This window comes from Rutidosis leptorrhynchoides, chromosome 5 (genome assembly GCF_046630445.1).
Source record: "Rutidosis leptorrhynchoides isolate AG116_Rl617_1_P2 chromosome 5, CSIRO_AGI_Rlap_v1, whole genome shotgun sequence".
NCBI lineage: Eukaryota > Viridiplantae > Streptophyta > Magnoliopsida > Asterales > Asteraceae > Rutidosis > Rutidosis leptorrhynchoides.
The window spans coordinates 105,626,805-105,636,569 of NC_092337.1; the positions used below are offsets into that span (position 1 = coordinate 105,626,805).

General features: G+C 28.6%; 1 pseudogene; it reads left to right on the forward strand.

The window, feature by feature from the left end:
* The first annotated feature begins 754 nt into the window (after positions 1-754).
* On the forward strand, positions 755-2,430 carry LOC139850737 (casparian strip membrane protein 1-like; annotated as a pseudogene).
* The last annotated feature ends 7,335 nt before the right edge of the window (positions 2,431-9,765 follow it).

Sequence of the window (9,765 nt, forward strand, 5' to 3'; positions counted from 1 at the left end):
AGCATTTTGCTAACGATAGTCCTAAGCTGTCATTAAAAATTTTATTTTTGCAAATAGTTGTGATACATTGAGTTCGTTAAGGGTAGTTATTTTCATGTAGTGATTCGTTATTTGCAAAACGTTAGGGTTGTTATTAGAAAAGTTCTTTCTTTTAGCTTTTAGAATGTAGAGTGGAGGCGTTTCATTCAAAACTTTATTCAAAATGTATCGATAGTAAGGTTTAAATATGTGTCCTCAGCTCTTATAAGAACCTCATGACATAAACCACCATTGTTATCTTGTTTGGTGTGTTTACAGCCCGGTATTAAAAAATTGTTTTAAACCCAACCTGTTATGATGTGGTTGTTACTTTTCTGTAAACAAAACATATTAGACAAAGAAATAATAGGTTCTCCGTGTTCAATCCGTGTGTTAAAGTTAACAACTCTTTTATCTCCCACTAAATATGTAAAAACCCAACCAACCTTCCAAAACTAGCCAATTCTATGCAACTCCAATTTCGGAAAGAATCATATCCCTACACATAAAAAATAAAAAAAACATAAAAAATAGTAAGTGAGGGCAGGTTAATCAACCTACTTGCCTAACCTTTTATCATGCATACATAAAAATTTCAAACTTGCATTGCATGTTTATATATATAACTCATCATTCCATGCATAATTTCATCATCCATCATACATTCAGGCTTTTGATCAATTATCAATAACCTCTTAAAAGCCTTGTTCACATTTTGATTAAACACCAATTTAAGATGAAAGCTGGTCCATTACAGCTTGGTGTTGCTCCAGCAAATAGAGCCATTGGCATACTTGACTTTTTCCTTAGGCTCATCGCTATCGTTGGAACCTTAGCTAGTGCGATTGCGATGGCTACAACTAACCAAACACTTCCGTTCTTCTCTCAGTTTGTTCGGTTCAAAGCCAAGTTCAATGATCTCCCTTCCTTCACGTAAGTTGTGTTTTTTCTTAATTTGCGTTACTCGTGTTTGAATGCAGTTTATGTTAGGATCAGTAATCACACAAAGAAGCTAAGACATTTGTTGATGTAGTATAATGATTTGTCTACATCATAATGATCACTATTAGAGTTCATGTTATATTTGTAATAATCTCTCTGTCCCATGCCAGTTTGAGATAATAGTTCACAAGAAACTTACACTTGTTTTCTCTAAAGTGATGTAAAACGAGTTGTTACAAATACTCCTACTTAAACTCAGGCTCAAACATAATCACTAAAGGAGATGCACAAATTGGGTGCCCGTCACCTCAAGAGGCATGACTCTAATACCATATAATACGTCCCCATATAGTCCCCGTATACTTTCAGTATAACAATAGAATAACCGAATATATTAATGTTTCAACTAAATATCATGGAGAAGATATTCATTATAACAACTTTAAGCTTATATAATTAAAAGACTTGCAATTCATTTCTCAAATTCCAACGTGAGACGGGTGATTACAATATTGGCCTATATGTTCACCGATGAATATTTCACCCGATACCATTATTACATACTCCCTCCGACCAAAATGTATTGTCATATTTTGACTTTATAAGTCCTTTCTTTCCAACTATAACCTTAACTTATTTTTTATGCATTATATAATGCTTGATGAACGTTATACCGTTAAAAATATATTCAAAAACAAATCCATTTATAAAAATTTCATCGAATAATATATAATATAAACACAAACATTTAAAGTCAAAGTCAGAAAAAAAAGATTTCAAAAGTCAAAACATGACAATAGATTTGGGACAGAAGAATAATATTTATAAAATGATATTTCACTTTCGTACATATGAATTATAATAGGTACAAGTTTTTGCTTCCCTAATTCCCTCAAAAATCATGATTCCCAGTATTTAGCTGCCCCATTATCAATACTTATAACTAATAAGTAGATGAAATGATAGTTATTTGTACTAACTATTTGGTTACAAAAAAAAAAAAAAAAAAAAAAAACAGGTTTTTCGTGGTAGCTAGTTCCATAGTGAGTGCATACCTCATTCTTTCTCTAGCTTTTTCGATATTACACATCGTGAAGTCTCACGCACTGAACTGTAGGGTCCTCTTGCTTTTCCTTGACACGGTGAGTCTTGAAAAAGTTAGATTTTTTTTTTTATCAATAATTTAAAGTCACATACCCTGTTTACTAATTTTGTATGTGGGCTTATTAATGGCTGGTTCAGCAGCAGCTATCGCTATTGTACAGTTGGCACACAATGGCAACAATAAGGTCAATTGGTTTTCCATTTGTCAACAATACAACGATTTCTGCAAACGAGTCTCCGGGTCTTTGATTGGGTCGTATATTGGAGTCGCTATCTTGATCATCTTGATCTTGCTTTCTGGCGTGGCTGTTTATAGACGATGATTTATTTTATTTTGCTCACTGTTTTCAATCTTGATTGTTTTTTTCAAAGTCGCATCTTCTTTTTTCTTCTTCTTGTGAATTTGGTTTCTTGGTTAGAATTCCTCAGAGCAGTTGATTACAGGTTGTTTAATTTGCTACTGTTCCGATTCTTGAAATGCAATATATATATATATATATATATATATATATATATATATATATATATATATATATATATATATAGGGTCATCATCAAGAGGGAAGTGATTTTTAGAGGGAAGGGGGAAGTTTAGCAATTTAGTGGATCTGCCGGTAACAACCTAAAAAACACGGAGGGGCAGTTTGGTCAATTTGCAAATCAGATGAAAAAAGCGATGAATAAAAATATTAACGAAAATAAAATAAAATGAATAAAAATAAAAACAATACTGATATTTTCATTCGTAATTCTAGGGTTTACTCGATTCATCGTTCAATTTTCTAGGTTTCAATCGATCAAATTCTTTCATTCAATCACTCGCTTTCACACAGGAATCTTCGATTGAATAATCATCTATATAATAAATAGCTGAAGAAACTGAAATTGAAGAAAGATCGCAATTCAATGACAGAAGAATCATCAAAAAGGGGGAAAAATTACGTAATAAAGGAAAATCGAAAGAAACTGAAGGTTCAGGTAATAACGTATTACGATTTATGAATTATAAAGAATTGTATGTTGCATTCTACAATTTTTTGTACGAATCTAGTATTTAATAAAAATATGCATTGTATTTTTATGAATCTGAATGAATTAACATACAGATTCGTTGTAATGAATATTCAGGAGATAATATTCAGTATAAAATATGATACACTTAGAATTATGTACATCCAGAGCATATTCATGAGATAAAGATATTTGTGTTAATGAAGCTCAGGAGTCAGATCATGTGTGTTCAGAGAATTTTTAAAAACATTACTTATATTGAATGTTTCATAATAAAAGAGATTTTGATAATATGGTTTACCTCTAGTATATCAAAGAGTAATAAATGTAATGAATATGCTCTGGATGTAGATAATTCAAAGTGTATCACAGTTTTATATTGCATCATGTTTATATTACATGTCCTGAGTATAATGATATTATGATTAAGCATGAGTAAAAAAGAGTATATGAAAGAATATTAAATTGTGCATTGTATTTGTATGAATCTGAATGAATTATCATACAGATTCGTTGTAATGAATATTCAAGAGATAAAGATATTTGTGTTAATGAAGCTTAAGAGTCAGATCATGTGTCTTCAGTGAATTTTTAAAAACATTACTTGTGTTGAATGTTTCATAATAAAAAGAGATTTTGATAATATAGTTTACCTCTAGTATATCAAAGAGTAATAAATGTAATGAATATGCTCCGGATGTAGATAATTCAAAGTGTATCACAGTTTTATATTGCATCATGTTTATATTACATGTCCTGAGTATAATGATATTATGATTAAGCATGAGTAAAAAAGAGTATATGAAAGAATATTAAATTGTGCATTGTATTTGTATGAATCTGAATGAATTATCATACAGATTCGTTGTAATGAATATTCAAGAGATAAAGATATTTGTGTTAACGAAGCTTAAGAGTCAGATCATGTGTCTTCAGTGAATTTTTAAAAACATTACTTGTGTTGAATGTTTCATAAGAAAAGAGATTTTGATAATATGGTTTACCTCTAGTATATTAAAGAATAATAAATGTAATGAATATGCTCTGGATGTAGATAATTCAAAGTGTATCACAGTTTTATATTGCATCATGTTTATATTACATGTCCTAAGGATAATGATATTATGATTAAGCATGAGTAAAAAAGAGTATATGAAAGAATATTAAATTGTGCATTGTATTTGTATGAATCTGAATGAATTATCATACAGATTCGTTGTAATATTTGTGTTAATGAAGCTTAAGAGTCAGATCATGTGTCTTCAGTGAATTTTTAAAAACATTACTTGTGTTGAATGTTTCATAATAAAAGAGATTTTGATAATATGGTTTACCTCTAGTATATCAAAGAGTAATAAATGTAATTAATATGCTCTGGATGTAGATAATTCAAAGGGTATCACAGTTTTATATTGCATCATGTTTATATTACATGTCCTGAGTATAATGATATTATGATTAAGCATGAGTAAAAAAGAGTATATGCAAGAATATTAAATTGTGCATTGTATTTGTATGAATCTGAATGAATTATCATACAGATTCGTTGTAATGAATATTTAAGAGATAAAGATATTTGTGTTAATGAAGCTTAAGAGTCAGATCATGTGTCTTCAGTGAATTTTTAAAAACATTACTTGTGTTGAATGTTTCATAATAAAAGAGATTTTGATAATATGGTTTGCCTCTAGTATATCAAAGAGTAATAAATGTAATGAATATGCTCTGGATGTAGATAATTCAAAGTGTATCACAGTTTTATATTGCATCATGTTTATATTACATGTCCTGAGGATAATGATATTATGATTAAGCATGAGTAAAAAAGAGTATATGAAAGAATATTAAATTGTGCATTGTATTTGTATGAATCTGAATGAATTATCATATAGATTCGTTGTAATGAATATTCAAGAGATAAAGATATTTGTGTTAATGAAGCTTAAGAGTCAGATCATGTGTCTTCAGTGAATTTTTAAAAACATTACTTGTGTTGAATGTTTCATAATAAAAGTGATTTTGATACTATGGTTTACCTCTAGTATATCAAAGAGTAATAAATGTAATGAATATGCTCTGGATGTAGATAATTCAAAGTGTATCACAGTTTTATATTGCATCATGTTTATATTACATGTCCTGAGTATAATGATATTATGATTAAGCATGAGTAAAAAAGAGTATATGAAAGAATATTAAAGGGTTAAAGCTAAAAATAGGCTACAAACTTACACAAATGTACCGATGTCGCCCACAAACTCATATTCGTCCTACTGTCGCCTACAAACTTTCAAAAAGTGTATCAATGTAAACAAAAACTTTCAAAAAGTGTACCAATGTAAACAAAAATGACTTGCTACCGGCTAAACTGGTCAAAATTAACACGTGTCGTTCGTAGATTGGATCTTAATTCTTAAAAAAAAAAAAATTATCAGGTCAAAATTAGTATGTAACAGGTCAAAATGCCAAAATGTTGATATTAGCACATTTTTTCAAAGTTTGTAGGCGACAGTAGGACGTAAATGAGTTTGTGGGCGAAATCAGTAAATTTGTGTAAGTTTGTAACCTATTTTTGGCTTTAACCCAATATTAAATTGTGCATTGTATTTGTATGAATCTGAATGAATTATCATACAGATTCGTTGTAATGAATATTCAAGAGATAAAGATATTTGTGTTAACGAAGCTTAAGAGTCAGATCATGTGTCTTCAGTGAATTTTTAAAAACATTACTTGTGTTGAATGTTTCATAAGAAAAGAGATTTTGATAATATGGTTTACCTCTAGTATATTAAAGAATAATAAATGTAATGAATATGCTCTGGATGTAGATAATTCAAAGTGTATCACAGTTTTATATTGCATCATGTTTATATTACATGTCCTAAGGATAATGATATTATGATTAAGCATGAGTAAAAAAGAGTATATGAAAGAATATTAAATTGTGCATTGTATTTGTATGAATCTGAATGAATTATCATACAGATTCGTTGTAATATTTGTGTTAATGAAGCTTAAGAGTCAGATCATGTGTCTTCAGTGAATTTTTAAAAACATTACTTGTGTTGAATGTTTCATAATAAAAGAGATTTTGATAATATGGTTTACCTCTAGTATATCAAAGAGTAATAAATGTAATGAATATGCTCTGGATGTAGATAATTCAAAGGGTATCACGGTTTTATATTGCATCATGTTTATATTACATGTCCTGAGTATAATGATATTATGATTAAGCATGAGTAAAAAAGAGTATATGCAAGAATATTAAATTGTGCATTGTATTTGTATGAATCTGAATGAATTATCATACAGATTCGTTGTAATGAATATTTAAGAGATAAAGATATTTGTGTTAATGAAGCTTAAGAGTCAGATCATGTGTCTTCAGTGAATTTTTAAAAACATTACTTGTGTTGAATGTTTCATAATAAAAGAGATTTTGATAATATGGTTTGCCTCTAGTATATCAAAGAGTAATAAATGTAATGAATATGCTCTGGATGTAGATAATTCAAAGTGTATCACAGTTTTATATTGCATCATGTTTATATTACATGTCCTGAGGATAATGATATTATGATTAAGCATGAGTAAAAAAGAGTATATGAAAGAATATTAAATTGTGCATTGTATTTGTATGAATCTGAATGAATTATCATACAGATTCGTTGTAATGAATATTCAAGAGATAAAGATATTTGTGTTAATGAAGCTTAAGAGTCAGATCATGTGTCTTCAGTGAATTTTTAAAAACATTACTTGTGTTGAATGTTTCATAATAAAAGTGATTTTGATACTATGGTTTACCTCTAGTATATCAAAGAGTAATAAATGTAATGAATATGCTCTGGATGTAGATAATTCAAAGTGTATCACAGTTTTATATTGCATCATGTTTATATTACATGTCCTGAGTATAATGATATTATGATTAAGCATGAGTAAAAAAGAGTATATGAAAGAATATTAAAGGGTTAAAGCTAAAAATAGGCTACAAACTTACACAAATGTACCGATGTCGCCCACAAACTCATATTCATCCTACTGTCGCCTACAAACTTTCAAAAAGTGTATCAATGTAAACAAAAACTTTCAAAAAGTGTACCAATGTAAACAAAAATGACTTGCTACCGGCTAAACTGGTCAAAATTAACACGTGTCGTTCGTAGATTGGATCTTAATTCTTAAAAAAAAAAAATTATCAGGTCAAAATTAGTATGTAACAGGTCAAAACGCCAAAATGTTGATATTAGCACATTTTTTCAAAGTTTGTAGGCGACAGTAGGACGTAAATGAGTTTGTGGGCGACATCAGTAAATTTGTGTAAGTTTGTAACCTATTTTTGGCTTTAACCCAATATTAAATTGTGCATTGTATTTGTATGAATCTGAATGAATTATCATACAGATTCGTTGTAATGAATATTCAAGAGATAAAGATATTTGTGTTAATGAAGCTTAAGAGTCAGATCATGTGTCTTCGGTGAATTTTTAAAAACATTACTTGTGTTGAATGTTTCATAATAAAAGAGATTTTGTTAATATGGTTTACCTCTAGTATATCAAAGAGTAATAAATGTAATGAATATGCCTTGGATGTAGATAATTCAAAGTGTATCACAGTTTTATATTGCATCATATTTATATTACATGTCCTGAGTATAATGATATTATGATTAAGCATGAGTAAAAAAGAGTATATGAAAGAATATTAAATTGTGCATTGTATTTGTATGAATCTGAATGAATTATCATACAGATTCGTTGTAATGAATATTCAAGAGATAAACATATTTGTGTTAATGAAGCTTAAGAGTCAGATCATGTGTCTTCAGTGAATTTTTAAAAACATTACTTGTGTTGAATGTTTCATAATAAAAGAGATTTTGATAATATGGTTTACCTCTAGTATATCAAAGAGTAATAAATGTAATGAATATGCTCTGGATGTAGATAATTCAAAGTGTATCACAGTTTTATATTGCATCATGTTTATATTACATGTCCTGAGTATAATGATATTATGATTAAGCATGAGTAAAAAAGAGTATATGAAAGAATATTAAATTGTGCATTGTATTTGTATGAATCTAAATGAATTATCATACAGATTCGTTGTAATGAATATTCAAGAGATAAAGATATTTGTGTTAATGAAGCTTACGAGTCAGATCATGTGTCTTCAGTGAATTTTTATAAACATTACTTGTGTTGAATGTTTCATAATAAAAAAGATTTTGATAATATGGTTTACCTCTAGTATATCAAAGATTAATAAATGTAATGAATATGCTCTGGATGTAGATAATTCAAAGTGTATCACAGTTTTTTATTGCATAATGTTTATATTACATGTCCTGAGTATAATGATATTATGATTAAGCATGAGTAAAAAAGAGTATATGAAAGAATGTTAAATTGTGCATTGTATTTGTATAACTCTGAATAAATTATCATACAGATTTGTTGTAATGAATATTCAAGAGATAAAGATATTTGTTTTAATAAAGCTTAAGAGTCATATCATGTGTGTTCAGTAAATTTTTAAAAACATTACTTGTGTTGAATGTTTCATAATAAAAGAGATTTTAATAATACGGTTTACCTCTAGTATATCAAAGAGTAATAAATGTAATGAATATGCTCTGGATGTACATAATTCAAAGTGTATCATATTTTTATACTGAATATTATTGAAATTGTTACAGGTGAAAAAAAAGAACAAGGGAAACGGAAAGAAGTGCAAATACAAATATCCAAAAAGAAACGGAAACTAGTTGATTTGGAAATTATAGATCCAAAGTATTTAGAGAATGTTTTTGTACAATTGTTAAAGAAATATAATGTCATTCCAAAAGGTAAAGAAAACAATTTGGGTGAAGGTAGTAGTAAAAAAGTGCAATCTGATGATGATTTTGTTCAACGGAAAGAAGTCTGCAAGACGAAAAGCACAAAAGAAACGTGTAACTCTATTTGTTGTCAATTTAAGCTAATATTTAACTATAAAAAGTGAGAATATTATATGTGATGCATGTTAATAATGTTCATTGACAAATCAATTTATTATATGCTTTTTAATTTTTTTATTCATAATATTTTTTTATAAAATGTTACATGTATTGAATGTATGTATATGCTGATTACATATGTAATATATGCAGCTATACGACAAGTTGTAGATATAATGAAATCAAGATCATCTCCGAGATGTTTGTACAACGCCATTCAATCTATATCAATTCAGCAAAGAGACAAAATCAAGGAGATAGGTTTTGGATCAATCTTAGAAATCAAATTCTATGAAAATAATTTGAAGCTTGCATATTATTTAGCTGATAAAGTCAATGAAACTACATCAACTTTAATCCTCAAAAAAGGATCAATTCCAATAACCAAAAAAATAGTTCATGAACTACTTGGAGTACCAATCGGTGGAATGAATATAAAGTCAGTTGAAAGAGTTGATTCAGAGGAACCAATAACAAAAGTGTGGAAAGCGAATTTTGAGAAGCAAACTGTAAGGTGTGGGGATATAGTTGAATATATGAAAACAAGAAAAGAAGCTGACAGAACCTTCATATTGAATTTTCTGATATTATTTACAACATGCTTTGGCCAATTAACAAAATTTGGAAATTGCAACACGAAATTCCTTCCAAGTATAACAGATGATGTTGATATATCC